Here is a 19725-nt window from a genome sequence, read left to right on the forward strand (position 1 = left end):
GAAGGTCTAAGAAAGGAGACCAAAATCAAAATGGGACGTATAAGATGGATGGAGATGCAGCACAGAGAGAGGGGGCGGAGCTAGACAGATGGAGAGGAGGGGCGGAGTCCTGTTTGATTGATTTATCCGACTCGCCAAGGCCACTGGGTCATGTAATCATAGCCGTGACTTCTGATCTCCGCTTTTTTGTCTCACTTCTTCCCTCACCTGTTTGTATACGTCAGCATGATTCCACGCCTCTTTAACGTTGTTTATTTTTAGGAAAAATCAATGGTTGGCGTTAAAGCTGCTTCCCACCATTGTTTCATTATCAGTTAGTGTTTAGACCAGTGGTTCCCAACCTTTTTCGGTTCGTGACCCCATTTTTATACTGTTTTTTTAAGTATAGGATACAGTTATTTGATATGTGTGTGTGATGTGTATTTAAAAAATAATTCAAAACATTTTAAAAATAGAATTTTTAATTTTATTTTTTACCAATTACTAAACATCTCAGGCAAACCTACACCCCAAGGTTGAAAAACACTGGTATAGACAAAGTGTAGGCCTCATTGATCAATAAATCAAACATAATTTGCTCTAAAAAAAAAAAAAAAAGTTCCAAAAGTTTTGTTTTTATAAGCATCGCAAACACTCCATTTGTTGGCATTTTCCCGCATTGCATTGTGGGAGGTGGAGTCTCGAGGATTTGTGTCTTCCTTGTCTGATGAAGAAACAAGATTTTTTTTTTATTTTTGTGTGTATTATTCTGTTATTGTTTTTGTTATCAATCATATTTGTAATGTTTTTCTTTTTTATTGTTTTGTGTATTTTTTGTGTTTGGAGCAATATTTTATTTTTACTTCGAGGGCCACACATGGGTTAATACTGTAGAATTTTTTTAGCGTGATTGGAAATGAAAAATGACGTAAAAACGCATCTATAAATCGGTCTGCGGGACTCCATGTCCCACAATGCAATGCCCAAAAATGCAAACCAACAATGTTTTACGGCGGAGATAAAAATAAAGTTTCAATTGTCAATTTTAACCTTTTTTTCCTTTCTTTAGGAGTAAATTATAATTGAGTTGTTTATTTATGAGACAAATATGGATGACTTTATCTTATAAAATAATATAGAGATAGCAGTTTAACATATTTAACAACTGCCCTGGAACATAAAATAGCCACTGATCAAACAAAAGTAGAAGTGATTGATTTTTGCATTTTAGATTTTTTTAATGACATTTTAAAATTCAAAAAGTATTTTTTCCCTTTCTTGTTTACCTTTAGTGCATTTTTTCTGTGAAACGAGTATTTCCAGGCGTTGTTTTTCTCCTGTTGGGATGATGATCCCCTCTTTAAAGTTGTCGCTCGTCCTCCTTATTTTCCGCCTGTTTTAAACCCTTAGGAGCCTCTGAATAATTCATTGGCTTGTGCTTTCACTCGTTTTGCTAATGGCTCGGTCACAAACCCATACATTTGTAAATGAGGGTAATCCGCCCTCATGAAACCCCCCCCCCCCCCCCCCCCCCCCAGTGTGTGTGTGTGTGTGTGTGTCCATGTGTGTGCAAGACGCACAGGTTTATAGGACAAGGAGCATTTTGTCCAACAAGAATCTGTCTCTGTGTGTGTTGTGCGTGTGCGTGTGTGCGTGCGTGTGTGTGTGTGTGTGTGTTGACAGGATTTGTAGCAGAGCTCTTACAATGACCCTTTCATCCGTCTGATTGTGTGTTTGCGTGGGTGTGTCAGTGATTTTTGCTTCGTTTTTGTTCGTGTGGCTCGATCTCTTTATCTGTCGGCACAATAAAAGACGGGAGGCCTTCGGGCACAAACGGACAGACGATGGTCACAGAGACGGACAGCGGGCAGATAAGCAGATGGACGGAGACGTATCGTACTTACAAACACTGACCCTGCTTTAAGACAGGTTGTAGACGAGGAAATAGTAGTCAGATCAGCAGTGGTCCTACGTTGTCTTGAACGAGCCCACTTGTGCCCATTTCCCCCCAAATTGAATCCTTTTGTTTTGAAGATAACCAGACGTTTTGTTAGTAGCACAATGGTGGGTTGTCAAATCTTCGAAATATTGGTTTTTATGGATCAAATGAAGAAGATATTTAGCATCAGTGTGTCTCAGGTTTTTGTTGTTGTGGGTTCCAAATGCATCTTGGCAAACTTGGAAGTATACTTCAGCTGGAACGCTCATTATCCAACAAGTAGCTAACAAGTAGCGGTACATTTAAAGCCCTGTTCCTGCCATCGCTGGTTCTCCTGACCACCTATAATGCCATGTCTGATACTTCCAATTTATTGTCTGCACCGAGCGTGCTTGCATTCATTTCAATTCTAATCTCTTAAAATAGAGAACCCAACGATCACTCCGGTTCCGTTATTAGTAAGTATTTTACTGACTCCAGTTTTTTTTTCCAGTTTGTTCGCCTTTAGTGGCTTAATTCAGACTCTTACCACCACGAGACGCACATTTTCAGCCTCAGGGGACCAGACCTGTCCACTGATACCAGGCACGGTCCAATCCCAGCTCTGAATGTGAAGATATTGCGTGTCAGAAACAGACAGTAGAAGTCCAGTACACCCTATATACGACACATATCTGACTATACAGTACATGTCATATCAAAATGATCATTGGGTTCTCTATTTTCTATTAAAATCAACATTTTTATCATGCCACCAGGGCTTTAAGAAGATTGTTTGTCGCGCCCCACCTGTCATGATTCTCCATTCCCCATCAGGGAGGCACGCCACACTTTGAGAAGCACTGCACTAAAGTTGGCCAATATCTTAGGCAAGTTTGGGACGATTACGCCTGCGATCGACAGCAGAAGGAATGAATGACTCGTGAGTTCGTGATCATAGACATTATTTCCATGTCTCAGCGGTTCCAACACAAACATACTTGAATGACGTCTAATTTGAATTGAAAGCACTATAGTAATTCAACATGTCTGAATGCTGTAAAACAATAATGGATCATGAAATTGGAAGCCTGGATGTGGAAAAAAATTGAGCGTCTAAGGGAGGACGAGAAGCAGAGAGGATGAAGATAATAGTGAGGGTTAAAAAAAAGCAAAAAGGAAAGACAAGAGAAGGAACCAAACTCTTGAGTGTTCCGGCAGTCTCTGAGCTCTGTACGACAAACCCAGTCTGACAGCAATCACACACTCAAGCTACCTGCTTTAAGCTACTGCGTCTCCCTCCTCCTCCTCCTCCTCCTCCTCCTCATCCTCATTCTGCTGCTCAAACTCCTGATTGCTTGAGTTTTCCATGGTTGGGGGCCCCCAGTTCTTAAGCATGCATGTGCTTGTGTGAGGGTTTGGCAGGTGACCAAGCTATTTCTTGGCATTCTTGATTGGTTGGACTTGCCAAGCAAAGTCTGGGTTTGTTCTCCACTGTCGTTTCTCATATTTCACACAGTCTTTGTGTTTTTCAGCTTTCTCTGCCTCTTTTCTTCCCTCCATAACTTTATGAACAGCTGTGTGTTTTAGTGTTTTGACGGCAGCAGTTTTAGAACGGGAAAGAAGAGTTACTTATACCAGAATAAGGTCATCATCAAAGAAGAAACCGTTACATTCTCACCCCGACGTGTTTTCAGAGCTGATTATCACTAAAAAATCATTCTTAACACACCTGAGACCGTAGTGTCATCTAACATTTATCGGAGTGATGACCCGCGTGTTTTCTGCACAGATTCTTCTTCTTATTATTTTTTTACTTGGATGTTTAAGGTCCTTCCCGTTGTGCAATTTCATGACATTTGGCAGGACAGCATAGTTTGGTATAATATGTTTTTGGATGCAATTTTGGGACTCGTTAGCACCACCTCGAGTTTATAACTTTCCAAATTTGGCACTTTCTCTCAATTTGTGGTCAAACCACACTGTCTTTAAAAGCGAACTCCTCCTTGAGCGTTAATAATTTCCACTTGAAATTTTGGATTTATTACTTGACAAGTTGGAGACCAATCTTTATTTTTATGTTTGTACCTCTTAAAGGGGCAGGTTTTAACTATCACAACTTTACTCACAGATGACTGCAGACAAAACAATACACACACCGGTTTAGTCCCATACTCAGACAGCTGATCATTTTATCACCTTGGTTTGGTTTGGTTTGCTTTCAGAGCGCAACTTCTGATCTGCTCCAAACAGCCTCTGGTGCAGTTCAGTGAGCTAACCAGTAGAGGGCATTAACTGGAGTAGAGACTTCTCTAGGCAGACATAGAACCTGAAGAATGGTCTCTCAACTATGGGTCAAAGCAAGCGTTAAGGAGTGCTCAGAAACTTCTTTCTTCTCCGTTGTTCTTTACCAACATTCAACAATGGAGCAGCAACGAGTTGCCGTGCTTTTGGTGGTTTTAAAGCCTTGTTTTATGCCGTCCCTCGTTCTCCTGACTACCCATAATGCCATGAGCTCGACATCATCTCCGATATTTCCAGTTTATAGTAACGCACCGCGCGTGCTTGTGTTCACAGCAAACCTAATTGCTCTAGTCTTCGACTGGAAATGCTCCAAGAACGACAGAAACAATCTAGAATTTCTCTAGAATTCACCAGATTTTTCTGCTCTAGACTAGACACCGACCGTTTGCTCTTCTAGTCTGGCCTAGACTATTGCCCTAGACGAAAGGTTTTCTCTGATAGTCTGCCCTAGACAAAACACCCTAGGCTAAATGTTTGCTCTGATAGTCCACATCGTTTTGTCCATTGGTGTGAACGCACCTGTATAATTTTCTTGCAACACCTGAACATTCTTCACACTAATTTTAGCAGTCTATATTTGGGCCCCCAGTCTTTATAATACTGGTCCTCCTTCTGGTTCCAACATTAAAATCATTTGCAGCATCCAGCTGCAAATCAGCCATCTGGGATTGACTTTTTCCTCGAACATAAAGTGCAAACATGGGAGATAAAAAAAGCATTGAATAGTTAAAGAACATTTTGCCCATGTTTCTTTGGATACGGGAATGATTCCCTGCAGGAGAAGAACTTTTGTTGTTATGTCAGGATCTCATCAATCAACAGAGTTACAGCTTTCTGAACCACGGGCTCACTGACAGTAGGACCTGGGTGGTCCTGGAAGGGGGCGGGCGATCGTTATGGAAACAGTGGTTGGTATAAAAAAAAAAAGAGAATCATTGCATGCACATGGAGAGGAGAAGGAAGGTAGAACACTGTGAGAGGAAGGACGCGGGAGTCGCTCATTTACATCACACTTCAGTCGAGCGCAGTAAAAGGGATGCTCACTTTAATGGGGTGTGTGCCAGACCCGCAGGGAGACACAGTAGGAGGTTAGACTACACACACACACACACACACACACAGTTAAACAGTGGATTCCAAACAAATGACTGACTGTGATGGAAATGGTTGTTCTTCTCCTTCTCCTATTTTTATCATTGTTTGTTCCTGTTGAGCGGCTCAGACTCACAAATGTTGACCTTATTCACACACACACACACACGCACACACACACACACACACACACACACACACACACACACACACACACACACACACAGAAGAAGAAGACGAATCCTTACAGTCGGCTCTGAGATGCATTTCAAAGCTTCCCTCTCCTTTAGTGGCGTTTCCTGCTGGATCACAGAACCTGCTGTAGATGTTTATTTAGTTCACGGATGGGACGCTTTTTATTACAGTGGGGGCCACAAAATGTTAATTGTCTGTTCCAGGGGTCACATCATCAACGTCTAAGTCAGCATTTAGATTAAGGACCAAACTGAGCGATAAAGCTGGGGTACTCCATTCATTTTCTTTAATTAAAAAAGAAAAAAATCTTATTAGCATCATATAGTTTATCGTAAAAGTAATCATTTCTGAAAAAAATCCTACGTCTGTCTGTGCCTTGTAATTAATTATTTTAGTTAATAAAACCCTGAAAGACAAAATGTTGGCGGTCACCCCCTCCAGCTTCAATCACAGGATTTAGAGAAAGGAGGGGTGAGCAGAGCCCACAAAGGAGCCTCCTCATTGGCTGATGCAATATATAGTGAAGCGCGTGCACGGTTGCAAACTTGTTTTCAGTCATGGACAAACTTTGACGCACAAGTGGCTGTTTTTCCTTCGAGAAAGATCATCTAATGTTTCATTTTACTATATTTTTCAGTGCATCCTTTAGCGTGGTGACGTCTTTTACTGCTAGTGCACGTTCAGCTCTTGTGCACGATTTTGTGCACTTCCGTGAGAGGAGGAGACTGGGGGGGACGGGATTTACGGTTCCAAATTCAGCCACGCCCCTCTGTCATGGTTCAAGAATCAGGTAGTGCAGCTTTAACACACAGAAAGAAAAATCTCTTTTTATAGTTATTATTGTCATTTTGTGTATTTATTTAGTCATTGTGTGTATTTTTGCTGTTGTTTGGTTTATAATTGTAGCACTTTTGTTTGTTGTGTGTCGTTGTTTTTTTTTTCCAAATCATTTGGTGTGAATTTGTTGGCTGTTTTGGTGTCATTTTTCATCAAGTGTGTTTTTGGAGTCATTTTGAAATATTTCTGTTGTCTTCTGTGTATTTTTGTTGTCATTTTGTATCATTTATGGCAAATTTGTAGGTTTTATGGAGAAATGTTGTCCATTTTACCCTTTTTTCAGCAAACTTCCATATTTTTACTTATTTTAATCCCACATTTTCTTGCCATATTTTTTGCTCCTTTATTGCATTTTTGCTACATTACTTCCATTTCTGCCGCTCCGTCAGCAAATTTCAATTTTTTTTTTGCACAGTTTTTTTACACCACTTTTACACTTATTGTCCCAATGTTTTCACCATATTACCATGCTTATTTTTGCAAATTTAGTTATTTTCTGTATATTTTTGTTGTCATTTTGTATCATTTCTGTCAATTCTGTATGTTTTTATGGAGTAATGTTGCTTATTTTTACCATTTTTCTGCAACTACACCAAATGTGCCATAATTGAACCTATTTTTATCACTTTTTTGCCATTTTTTGCTCCTTTTAATGTATTTGTTGCTACATTAACCTACCCACCATTTCTTTCTGTCTTCTTCTTTCTATCTTCTTTCTGCTCCGCTTTCTCCATCAAATTTCATGTCTTTTCTGCACATTTTTTTCCACTTTCAAGACATTTTCAGCCCTTCACCACTTATTGTCACTTTTAACCTTGTTTACCGTATTACATGCTTATTTATGCCAATTTAGTTGACTTCTGTGTATTTTTATGGTCATTTTCTATCATTTCTGGCAATTCTGTATGTTTTTGTGGAGTAATTTTGTGCGTTTTAATTTGGGGGCCCCACTAAATTCTAGTCTGCTGGCCGCACATGGTCCCCGTGCCGCCTGTTGCTTATGCCTGGTTTAGATGGAGGTGGCCTCGTTGGTCTGTTCAGTCTCAGCTGTGACATAGCGACTAGAGGAAGTGCAATTATTTGTTACAATTAGCCAGTGAAATGACCAGATGCTTCAACCAATCAGGTGATTGGTTTTGTCTGAGGCAGGACGCAGCAGGGAGAGGATTTTATACGAGCGTCACCGTGTGCACGCACAGAATGACGGATGTCTACTCATCCTTCTGATTCATGCTGAGATGTTGGATTGTGACAGATAGACACATTGTAGTATGGTACTACACACACACACCACACACTGCAGAAAGCTGCTTGTCTCTATGCAGGTGGATGATGAGTGGCAGAAAAAAACAAAACAAACGGTGCCTTTTATAAGCTGTCGTCCTCAGAGAAGCTTTGTCGCTTCTGCCTGTCACTCATTCTTTAATGTGCATCTCAATGTGTTGACCAAACTGCATCTGTCTGGACACACAAAACTACACACACACCCACACACCACAACACACACCCTGGGATTTTCATCTAAACCTTTTGGGCCCCAAAACTGCAGCAGTTTCAAAGTAAAAACCCAATGGAAATCAGTTGAACGTCATCTAGGACTTGGTTTTTTGGTTGATTTTTGTGTTTTTGTTCTCACTTTGTTGTTGCTGTTACATATATTTCTGTTATATTTTGCATTTCTTTGTCATCTTGTGTGTTTTTAGGAGTCATTTTGATATTTTGTGCATTTTTTGATCTAATTTTGTCTGTTTTTGTCGTTGTTTTCTATCATTTTTTGTTCCTTTTGTGTATTTTTTTTTTTTTTGTCATCTTGTGTGTTTTTTGTAAACAGTTTTGAATATTTCTGTTGTCTTTTATGTTCTTTTTGTTCTTAGATTTGTTTGTGTTGTGTTTTTTTTGGCGTTTTGTGTTATTTTGTTGGTTTGTATATTTCTCTTGTAATTTGCATATTTAGATAATTTTAGTAGTATTTTGTGAATTTGATCTAATTTAGTTTTTTGTTGTTTTGTGTAACTTTCTGTTTTTTTTTTGTGTATTTTTGTAGTCATCCTGTGTGTTTTTAAAGTCATTTTGAATATTTCCATTGTCCTTTGCATATTTGTATCATCTTATTGCATGTTTTAGGAGTGATTTTATTATATTAGTGTTATTTTGTCTGTTTTTCTCATTGTTTTCTATCATTTTCTGTTCCTTTGTGTATTTTGTTTTTGTATATTTGTATTTCTTTTGTTTGTGTGTTATTTTTGTTGTTTTGTATATTTCTGTTATATTTTGCGTTTTTTTGAGTCATTTTGTTTATTTTAGTTTGTGCATTTTCAGCTCACTTTTTCTGTTTTTGTTGTTGTTTTGCAAAGTTTTTGTTCCAATTATGTGTTTTTGGAGTTACATTGAACATTTCTATATGTGTGTGTGTGTGCGTGTGCGGTGTGTGTGTGTGTTTGTTTTGTTTGTGTTTTTTAGTCATTTTGTGCAATTTTGTTGCTGTTTTCCATCGGTTCATGTTATCTGTGTATTTTGTTGACACCTTTTGAAGTAATTCCCTTATATTGCGGTGTCTTTTGTGTATTTTGTTTGTTTTGTATTTGTGTTTTTTGACTTGTTTTGTGAAATTTTCTTGCCATTTTGCATCATTGTTTACTAGTTGAGTATTTTTTGTAGTCATCGTGTGTGTTTTTGGAGTAACTTGATTATTTTTTATCTATATGATTGTAATTTTGTGTCATTTTTGGCAATTTTGTATATATTTATGGAGTCATTTGTGCGTTCATGTGGCTCCTGTTACTAAAGTGTTTTTTTAACTCACCAAAGTAACTTATATTCACTGGTATCTTATGACTTTACAGAGTCTGAAGTTCTTCTACTGAGTTTGAGCTTAAAAAAATCATGAAAACTCATGGAAAAACAGTGGAACAAACTGTGGTGACGTTCTTCAGGTAGCCTTTAATCTGGATGGGGAACACGTCGTAAAACTACAATGTGCTGTAATTGTCCCTCTGTACCCTGTGAACAGCTCAGTATCATCAGTGCAGGCTCTTCACCACATTCGCTTAGATTGCTTTGAACCTCATCCTGACACCAATCAAACTCTAGAGCGCTTATTCCATCAATCTCCAGCTCCCAGCTTCATTTTTATAAAAGGTTGCAGAGGCTGGATTGTTTATGAGCTACTATAGCACAGACATAGGCATCTGGTGGTCCGGGGGGCCGTCTAGTTTAAGATTGAGACTCAAAGTAAACGTACAAAATGACAGAAAAATTACACTAAACAAATAAATACAAAGAATTACAACATCGCAGGAAAATACAGTAAAAGACCAGAAAAACACACAATTATTACAAAAATGAACAAAACAACAACAAAAATACACAAAATTATGCCAAATAACACAAAAAACAATGAAAATACACAAAATGACTCAAACTAATATACAAAATTACAGAAAACAACAAAAGAAATACATCAACATTACCGACAACACAAATACACAATATGACCAAAAAAAAAAAAAAAACGCAAATAACACAAATACACAAATACACAATTTGTCTCCAACAAACGCAGAATCAGAAAGAATTTTATTCGCCAGGTATAGTTCAGAACAGTACAAGGAATTTAACTTGGTCGTTGTAGCAGAAAGAACACACATTAACACACTACGGCGGCCATTTTTGGCTATTTAACACAAATACACAGTTTGGCTCCAAAAAAAACACAAAATGACAACCCAAATACAAATTTGACTTCAAAAAATACAAAATTACAACAAAAATACACAATCTGACTCCAAAAAATGCAAAATTACAACATAAATACACAATTTGACTCCAGAAAATACAAAATTACAGCATAAATACACAATTTGACTCAATTTGAACACAAATTCCCAATATCACTCCAAAATACACAAAATGACAACACGAATGCACTATTTCTCCAAAAAACATATATTTTACAGGAAAAATACACAAACGAACAACAGAAATGCACAAAAAGCACTCAAAATGACTTTAAAAACTCTTTGTTTGTTACTGTGTTAACGCTCAGATTAGTTATTATTCTAAATGCTGACGTGAATGTCACTGGCATAGAATACCTCGTGTGTGTGTGTGTGTGCGTGTGTCCACGTTAACCTTCCTGGTGTGTTTTTGTCCTTCTTTCCTCACCCTCAGCTTCTTATCTACAGCTCAGGACACTCTCAGCATCTCTCTCTCTCTCTCTCCTTATCTCCCACCCTCTCCTTCCACCCCCCACCCCCCACCCCGTGGGGCTGTTTAGAGGAGATCTGTGACAGAGCACCACAAGTATGTGTAGTAGTAATGACAGGCTTATTCATCAGCAGACGAGCCTCTACAGCAGCCATGTCTAACTCCACCTTTTTATCCCAATAATGACGGATGGAGGAAATCCTCTTTACTGGTTTTTATAAGCTCTTTGTGTTGTTTTTGTGTGTGTTCCACTTTCATGACGCAAACGTTTTATTCCCTCAACACAGACTTTTACTCATACTTTAACAAATATTTCTTCCTGTCAACTTGTTTGTATTAATTATTGAATAAAAAACAACTTTTAAGTGTAAAACTTGTACATCACTCATATGTGAGGTGCACATGGAACAACATTACATCCAACCACAGCCTCATTTGAGAGTTTACTTTATGCACATATACATGTATGTCGTGCATGTAATTGTGTAATTATAATTAATTACAATTATGGTGTATTGTGATTGTAATTTAACATCTTTTGCTGTTGTACTCATAATTGAATTGTATTTTAGTTCAGAAAATTGACTTTGAAGTCATTTTCATGCCAATTACTATACATTTGTACTTTTGTTTCTTGTCACAGAAAATAGCCTAGAAACGTTGACCTGACTGATCTGAACTATTTTATTTAAGGATATATTTAGTATTTAGTACATTAACATAAGGGATATTGGATATAATGAAATAAGGATATTTTGTTATGTCTTAAAGAAACAATAAATGAATAATATTTCATATTAACAATAGTAGAGACCTTTAGTAATTAAGAATGTAATCATAATTGATTTTAAAGGGATAAAAGAATAATGTCATTTAATTGTAATGGGGAAAAATGCCCACCACTGTAATTGTGATCAAATTGTAATTGAAGATGGATAATAGAAGATGTAATTGTAATTTAAAAATGTAATTGAACCCAACCCTAACGCGCACTGACGGGTGTGTGACCTTATAGTTTGATGAGATTTATGGTTTTTTTATGGGTTTGAATTTAGGATCAGTGGTGTGTGATTAGAGGGCTTGATTTTCAGATTCATTTCCTGTTTTTTGCGCAAAAATCTTCAAATAAGTGTCTGTGTGTGTTGCCTAATATGCATTGATATCAAGAGAGTAGAGAACTCATGTGTGACATTTATTATTATTTGATGCCTTAAATACTGTATGAGTTCTTGTTGATCTTCTTCAACTCCTTTGTTGTGGAACTTGTCTTAAGTTATTAATGCAACACTAATGACTTTTTTTGGAACCAAAATGTCAAGATCAAGGTCGCTTCGAGTGTCAAAAACAACAATTTTCCATATCTCTACCATATTTATCGTACATTTGATGCTAACATTTAGGAAAGCTCCTCTCAAGTGGAGTATTTTATTTATTTGGACCAAAGCTGTACGACCTACAGTAAAAAGATCAGTAGGGGTCAAAGTTCATGACGTCACAAAAAAATAGTATATACTTTTTTCCCTATGACTTGGCCACTGATACCATTGAACAACAATTCCTTCAATGTGTGACCTTGACCTTTGCTCAAGGTCATATTCTCAGGATGACGAAGCTCAGCCAAAACAAAACAAAAAAAATCTACTTTTTTCTCTATAAATTGGCCACAAATTGAGAAAGTGCTCAAACTGGTACCATTGAACAACATTTCCTTTCAATGTGTGACGTTGACCTTTGCTCAAGGTCATATTTAAGGTCAATGTCAATCTTCTTTTTACTAATTATTAAATTGAAAGTAATAATGCAGGAAAAACAGAAAAACGTGTCAACAAATCCAGGTGCGGTTGTAATTTTTGCCAATTTTTCGTCAATTTTCAATTACCAAATACGTATTCGCCTTGTGAATAAAGGTGTTGCCTCGTCATCAGTTGTATTGAAATTGGACTTTTTGCAAACTTGAAATCAAACTGTTCCAATTTGGGCAAATATGGGTTTGACAGCCCTGCTTTCTTTTATTAATGCTCATATTGTTCATTAATCTAAACGCCGACATGAATGTTGATTAGATAAAAGTTACTTAACGTATGGATTTTTTTCTACACTGAGTCAGATTTTAAGACCAACGTATTACATTTGAATGGAACCACATTTATTTTATCTATTTGATAAAAAAAACAAATACATTTTAACTCTGATCATATCAGATACAAAGGGAAAAATAAAGAGATGTATAAAGTAGGGTTACCCCCCCCCCATTTGACATCATATTTACAAAATACAATATTAATTTACAATCACAGCGAAATAAAATACATACTATACTACCCATGCAATAAAATATATACACATACAATAATCAAGCAAAATAATATACACACGTACATAAACACGTAACTGAAAAATAAATAAATAAAAGAAATAGAAGATATAAAATGTGTCACATAACATGATTATGCAATTTTATCTTTTTTCACATTAAAAGTAGTATATTCACGTAATTGTGATTCTTAAATGAAAATGTTCAAAGTTGTACCTTTTTTTTAATAATGTGAAAACATTGACACAAACACACACTGTTTGTGCTTCAATTGCATATGCACACATCTTATTTTGAAGGTAACCTTACGTCCCGTAGAGGTGAGCAGGTTAAACGTCAAAAGGTTCCATGAAAATGACACAAAAATATACTTAAAAATGAATACATTTAATATTCCTGATTTGATTCTTCTTCTTTGATATTCTACGAGATGCTGTGGTGTATTAAAGTCACAGCCTCAGTAATGAGCTGCAGATTCACAGTGAGTGGATCAATGCAGACACTGCAGTTAGAAAATAGGGGTCGTCCTAATCAATGGAGGCGCTAACGGCTGCTAACGCTGCTCTCACTTCCTCTGTCTCCACTCTCACTACATTTGCTTTTGACTTTTTCATTTTAACAATTCACTGCGTGCACTTCTATGGCCGTGAGCTGTCCATCTCACATGTTTATCGTCTCATCGCCTGGTGCGGAACAGTTGATGGTCCTTCCATCTGCTGCCCGTCCATGCTCTGCCTGATCAAAAAAGGCTGGGAGCCAAGTCCCAGCACTCAGCCAGTGTTTTTCTCTCCACTGGCTCTTATCGAGCTGTATCTCGTCCAACTCTTTTCTTTCCTCTGAATTCCTGCAGCTGGAGGATTCAAGCACCTGTTGGACATCGAAAATGCACCCACGTTGGTGAAAGACAAACTCTTTGTAGCAGAATATTTCTATTCTAAATTACAAGTTTTTACAAAAAAAGAAGGTAATTAGTTTAATTTAATATCTCAGTAGGGGTTCTCAACCTTGGGGTATAAAGACACTGGGAGGGGGTCGCCAGATGCCTTCAAGAAACAAAGAACATTTGTTTTTTCTTATAATTTCAGAGAATTTTTTTGTTATTTTTATGCTTTTTCTGGAACTACACCAAACTTGCCATATTTTAACCTATTTTCATCACTTTTTCTTGCCATATTTTTGCTCCTTTTAATTTATTTTGCTACATTACTCCCAATTTCTAACCACTTCTCCACTTTTTCCCACTTTCATGACATTTTCAGCACAGAAAACCCTTTCCACCACTTTTACAACCTAATTTTGCATATGTTGATCCATTATTGTCACTTTTAACCTCTTTTTCACCATGTTTTATGCTTATTTTTTAAACCAATTTAACCACATCACAATTTTTTATGGCCATTATTTACCAGTTTAAACTAATTGTTCCTACTTTTTTCTGCCACTTTTAAGCCAATATTGACACTTTGAACCATTGAACCTATTTCATCGCTTTTTCTTGCTATATTTTGCTCCTTTTAATGCACTTTTGCTACATCACTCCCGTTTCTGACACTTCTCCAACTTTAAATGCATTTTCTGCACTTATAAACCCTTGCCACCACTTTTCCCACATAATGTTACTGAATGTTGACCATTAGCTTATTTTTTTGCAAATTTAAACCATATTCACGATTCGTCATGCCCATTATTTGCCAGTTTAAAACGAATTTTTCCAACTAATTTCAATATTGACATTTTGAACCATTTTTAACCACTTTTTCCGTCCGTTTTTGCCCACTCTAATTTACAACTTTAAACCAATTTCCGTGGTTTTTAAAATCCCATTTCACCACCATTTCCACAATTTTTAGTCATTTTATCCTATTTTATTTCTGACTCAAACAAGGATGTACAACTTTTTTAACTTTTGCCAATTTATTTAAAAAGAGAAGTGAACGTGGACTGGACTTATCGGACTCTGACTCCTCCCTCTGTCTCTCTCCTCTTCATGTTCTCATGTTCTGCTACTTTTACCATGAAATCAATTTTCATGTCGGTTTACGGCGTCCTCTAGCAAAGGTCGTAACCTCTACCTGCTGCTGACTGTGTCTCCTTTCCCAAATTAAAAGACTGCATCACATTACACACTGTAGCTGCTCTCACACACACACACACACACAGCACATCATATTACTGGGTGAGGACGCAACGATTTCATCCAGTACAGAGAAACCCAATAGGCTTTTAAGGCTCAGTTAGGCCGGACACCGGCGCTTACTGTAGCTCAACCAACTAGATCTGATAACAGCAGCGGAGCGGGACGGAACGGGAGGCCTCCAGGAGAACTGTACATTTCAGCCCTTTGATATGAGACAGAGATGGATGGAGGAGAAGTGTCTAAATATATAACTAGTAGAGCTTTTTTAAACAAAAAGGAGACATGAGAAGGACGCTGGTGTGAACCATAGATCAATTCTGAGTGCACTCAAAAATCCAATAAAAGTAACAGTAACCATCGACAGGAGGCCATTCCTTCCCACGTTTACAGTTCACAGCTTTTCACACACACACACACACACACACACACACACACGGTTCCCGCACATTATCCCGGAATCTTCTGCTGTTCGCTTCAGGCTAACAGGAGGTTACGAGCACTCGTAACATCATCACAGGCAATAGAGTTGACATATCAGAGACATCGTCCTTTACTCACAGGGTGGAGACTGGAGCTTTCTCTGTGGACTTTGCATGTTCTCCATGTCCTTGGTTTCCTCACAGGACCCAGAAACATGTCAATAAAGTTCATTTGAGCTCCTTTAAAAAGTGCACAAGTACATTGGTTCTTCTTCTTATTATTATTTATTATTATTATGCAGGTGATTATTGTGATTTAGCTTTCAAGTTCTTCTATATTTCTGTGAAATATGTTACTGTATTATTATACATGTTACTTTTCCCCCACTGAGTTTGATTTTTTGTTTTTTTTTTTAGCACAGATTGTAAACAATGTTAGTTTTTAACTACATTTTAATTACCGGCAGTTTTTTATACAGGTTTTGTGTATTATTCTAGTTTTTTTATTTTCTTTATTTAACCGGTGTTGTGAAATATGACGTTACTTGTCTCCCTGTAGTTCAATACATTTGAAAATGTGTTATTTGTTAGGATTATTTGGTGGGTGCAGGTAAATGTTCACCTTAGCTTAAAGTGGAGAACACCCAATAAGGTTGGAGAACCACTGCTGTAGGGGAACGGTGGTTGTTCATTCCCATTTATATGGAAACTAAATGGGAATGAACTCACTGCAGTCGTAGACTCTCTTTATAACCATATGCCTGTCTTTGCTTTGAGAAAATAAAGCTCTAAATAAATCCCAACCAGGTGAAAACCCTTCAGGCGTCACATCTTTGAATGAGGAACAAGACGCTATGGGGAAAAACGATTTAAACAGACAAATTATAGAAGACATGTATTCCTTGTGCATTGATGAGCATCTGATGTTGCTCTGTGAGCTTTGCATTACTCAGGCATATGGAGGAGGTTGATGAGGATGATGCTTTCTGCTGATTGGTCAATGCCACGGGCTTTCAGAGGATCTTAAAATAAATGTATGACAAGCTGCGAGCCAGTACAGTAACTTAATATCACTCTGCGTATTAAGTCTGCGTGTTCTCCACGGTCTCAGCTTGGATCAAGACGTCCACAGATACTCAGTATAAGCAGCTCCTCTTTCTCCTCGTCCTCCTCCTTCTAATCCCCAGATGCCTTTTAGAGTTGTCATTGGAGAGTGACCTGTATTATCTATCTCTGACTGCCTCGCCCCAGCTCTGTCTCTTTCTGTGTCTGAATGGAGATTTAGATAAGAAGAGTCTAAGCTGTTGTGGTGAGAGAGAAAAGAGAGAGGCGCCGTGGAAATACCAAGAGAGACGGAAAAAAAGAAAGAAAGTGTGAGGGCTTGGAGAAGTTGCGGGGCAGATGTAGGGACACATGCACACCCCTTTAAGTATTGGTTCTACAGACCAGTGGTTCCTGAAGGTGGTTGAACAGGACCATCTATAAGGGGGAATAAAGAGGAGAGATTTTTGGGGTCCATCCATAAAGTCAGCAAAATGATGGTCCATTGTTCTATGAATCTGTGATAACCACATTTATTTATTCATCTGAATAATATCCACTGTTATCAGGAACGATTATTATTGATTTGTACTATAGTATATAGTCATCTTAAAGATATAAATTATTGTTTTAATCAGAAATAAAATAGGTTAAAAGTGACCAAAGATGGTGAAAAAGTGGTGAAATTGGATTAAAAAAAACCACTGAAGTTGGTTAAAAGTTGTATATTAGAGTGGGTAAAAAACAGAGAAAAGTGGTAAAAAGTGCCAATACTGGAACAATTAGTTTAAAGTGGCAAATTATTGAAAATGACAAATCGTGAGTGTGGTTAAATTGGCAAAAAAGAAGCATGAAATATGGTGAAAAAAGGTTAAAAGTGACAATAACGGGTCAATATATGTGACATTAGGATAACAGTGGTAGAAAGGGTTGATAAGTTTCGGAAATGTCTTGAAAGTGGAAAAAATTTGCAGAAAAGGCATTGAGATTTGATGAAGTGTCATAAATGGGAGTAATGTAGCAAAAACGCATTAAAAGGAGCAAAAACATGGCAAGAAAAAGTGATGAAAATAGGTTAAAATATGGCAAGTTTGGTGTAGTTGCAGAAAAGGGTAAAAATAAGCAAAATGGCCTCGAATTGTTCAAAAAATATTCTTAGTTTTTTGAAGGCATCTGGCGACCACCTCCCAGTGTCTCATAACAACCAAATGGGTCCTGTCCCCCAGGTTAGAACCTCTGCTACAGAAACCAGTTCAAGAATTTCATCAAACCCTCGTACTGTCATTCACAGAACGTGTTTTATTATTGCTCCGATGTTTGCATGGATGTAATTATCATCGCAGAGTTTGCAGGGGAGGAGGGGGGTCCCTAGTGGTCAAAGGTTTTCATTACAGTTTTTCCAAATGCATTAAAAAAAATACAATTCTTAACCCTAATATAATGTAGATATTATACAAAGATTTAAAGTGCCATAAAACCCAGTGACCATTACAAATATAAATTAATTCATTTTGAGATTTTAGGTTGGTTTTCTCTTGCGCAACTCTTCTTCACAATGTAAATGGTGGAGCTACACTGCACCCAGCAGTTCATGTATAGTACTGCAGCAAAAATGAAGCAGAAAGCCTGATTCTATCATGAACTTACAACATTAAACGACACGTCGCAACGACACGATTTTTTTGTACTCAAACATCCATCATTTTTGCAATTATTGTATGTGTTTAAACACCTTGTGGTTGGCGCCAAACTAGAGATGGTCTTTATATTTATTCATTATATTTAATTCTATTTTTTTCTTCTTATTATCACAGTGAAGGCCAAAAAATGTGGTTGTCTGAGCTTTGATGCTGGAAAAGAACAAAGGGGTTAGTCTGTTTTTCTGGTTTTTTCATGTTGTTTTGTTTATTAATAATGTCGTTTTGTGTGTTTTTGGTGTCGTCTTGTATCTTTTTCTCTTATTTTGTGCGTTTTTGTTCTTGTCTTGTGTATTTTTGTGTGTCATTTTGTGTTTTTGGAGTGATTTTTTGTGTGTCTTGTTGATGTTTAGTGTGTTCTTCTAGTTTTGTATAGTTCTGTTATTTGTATATTATCTCATTTTTGTATCTCTATTTGTTTGTGTATTTTTGAATGATTTTGTGTGCATGTTTGTGTTTTGTAGTCTTTTTTAAAAAAAAAAATTCTGTCATATTGTAGAATTTTCTCTCGTTTTTTTTTGTTGTTTTCAAAGCTTTTGGAGTCATTATGCATTTGTTGCTGTTTTGTGATTTTTGTATATTATTTTGTCTGTTTTTGAAGTTATTTTGTGTATTTTTGCTGTCATGGGTATCGTTTGTAATTTTGGATGCATCTAAGGAAACCTTAAGGGAACGTTAAGTCTGACGACTTATATAATGACTTAAATATTGTTTTAACAAAGAAAAATAGACAATATATTTATTTAAGTGTCCCGATCCGATAATAATATGGGATATGAGTCTGATATCAGCACTAAAAAAAGAGCATCAGGTTATAATGGCCTTGCATTTAAAATCTCTGATATATGCATAATCAGTTTTTATTGGATTTAGTGAGTTTATTTTTCAGTATTTTCTAATTTATTCTCTTCAATTGAGTGTTTTTTTTTTTTTTTGCATTTTTTTTTAGATATTTTTCAGTTATGTTTCAGGTTTTTCTAATTTCTTTTTTAAATTTATTATGGTTTCACTGGTTATACTGTTTTTCATGTTCTACTGCAATATCATTGCTATTGCTAGGCTAATGCTAGGTTATTGCTACGTTAATGCCATTGCTAGGTTCATGCTAATGCGAAGCTATTGCTAGCTAATGTTAATGCTATTGCTAGGTTAAAGCTAATGCTAGGTTAATGCCAATGCTATGCTAATGTTATTGCTAGGTTAATGTTATTGCTGGGCTAATGCTAATGTCAGGTTATTGCTAATGCTGGGCTAATGCTTTTACTAGGTTAATGCTATTCAGAATCAAAATGATTTTATTTGCCAGGTACAGTTTAGAACAGTACAAGGAATTTAAATATTGCTAGGTTAATGCTATTGCTAGGCTATTGCTATTGCTAAGTTAATGCAATTGCTAGGTTAATGTTATTCAGAATCAGAAAGGATTTTATTCGCCAGGGACAGTTTAGAACAGTACAAGGAATTTAACTATTGCTAGGCTAATGCTAATGTCGTGTTATTTCTAATCCTGGGCTAATGCTAATGTTAGGTTATGCTATTGCTATATGCCAACGCTAGGCTAATGCTAATGTCAGATTATTGTTATT

General features: G+C 36.9%; 1 protein-coding gene across 2 annotated transcripts in view; it reads left to right on the plus strand.

The window, feature by feature from the left end:
- The window catches only part of cdh11 (cadherin 11, type 2, OB-cadherin (osteoblast)), a 117536-nt gene that overhangs the window by 22678 nt on the left and 75133 nt on the right, over positions 1-19725 (plus strand). The window contains exon 2 of one of the 2 annotated variants that reach the window (XM_028468388.1): positions 18257-18310. The exons of the other annotated variant lie outside the window; for it this stretch is intronic. The gene's annotated coding sequence lies outside the window, so the exon portion shown is untranslated. The remainder of the gene's footprint in view (positions 1-18256; positions 18311-19725) is intronic. 2 annotated transcript variants of the gene reach the window in all.

This window comes from Gouania willdenowi, chromosome 15 (assembly GCF_900634775.1).
Source record: "Gouania willdenowi chromosome 15, fGouWil2.1, whole genome shotgun sequence".
Lineage (NCBI taxonomy): Eukaryota > Metazoa > Chordata > Actinopteri > Blenniiformes > Gobiesocidae > Gouania > Gouania willdenowi.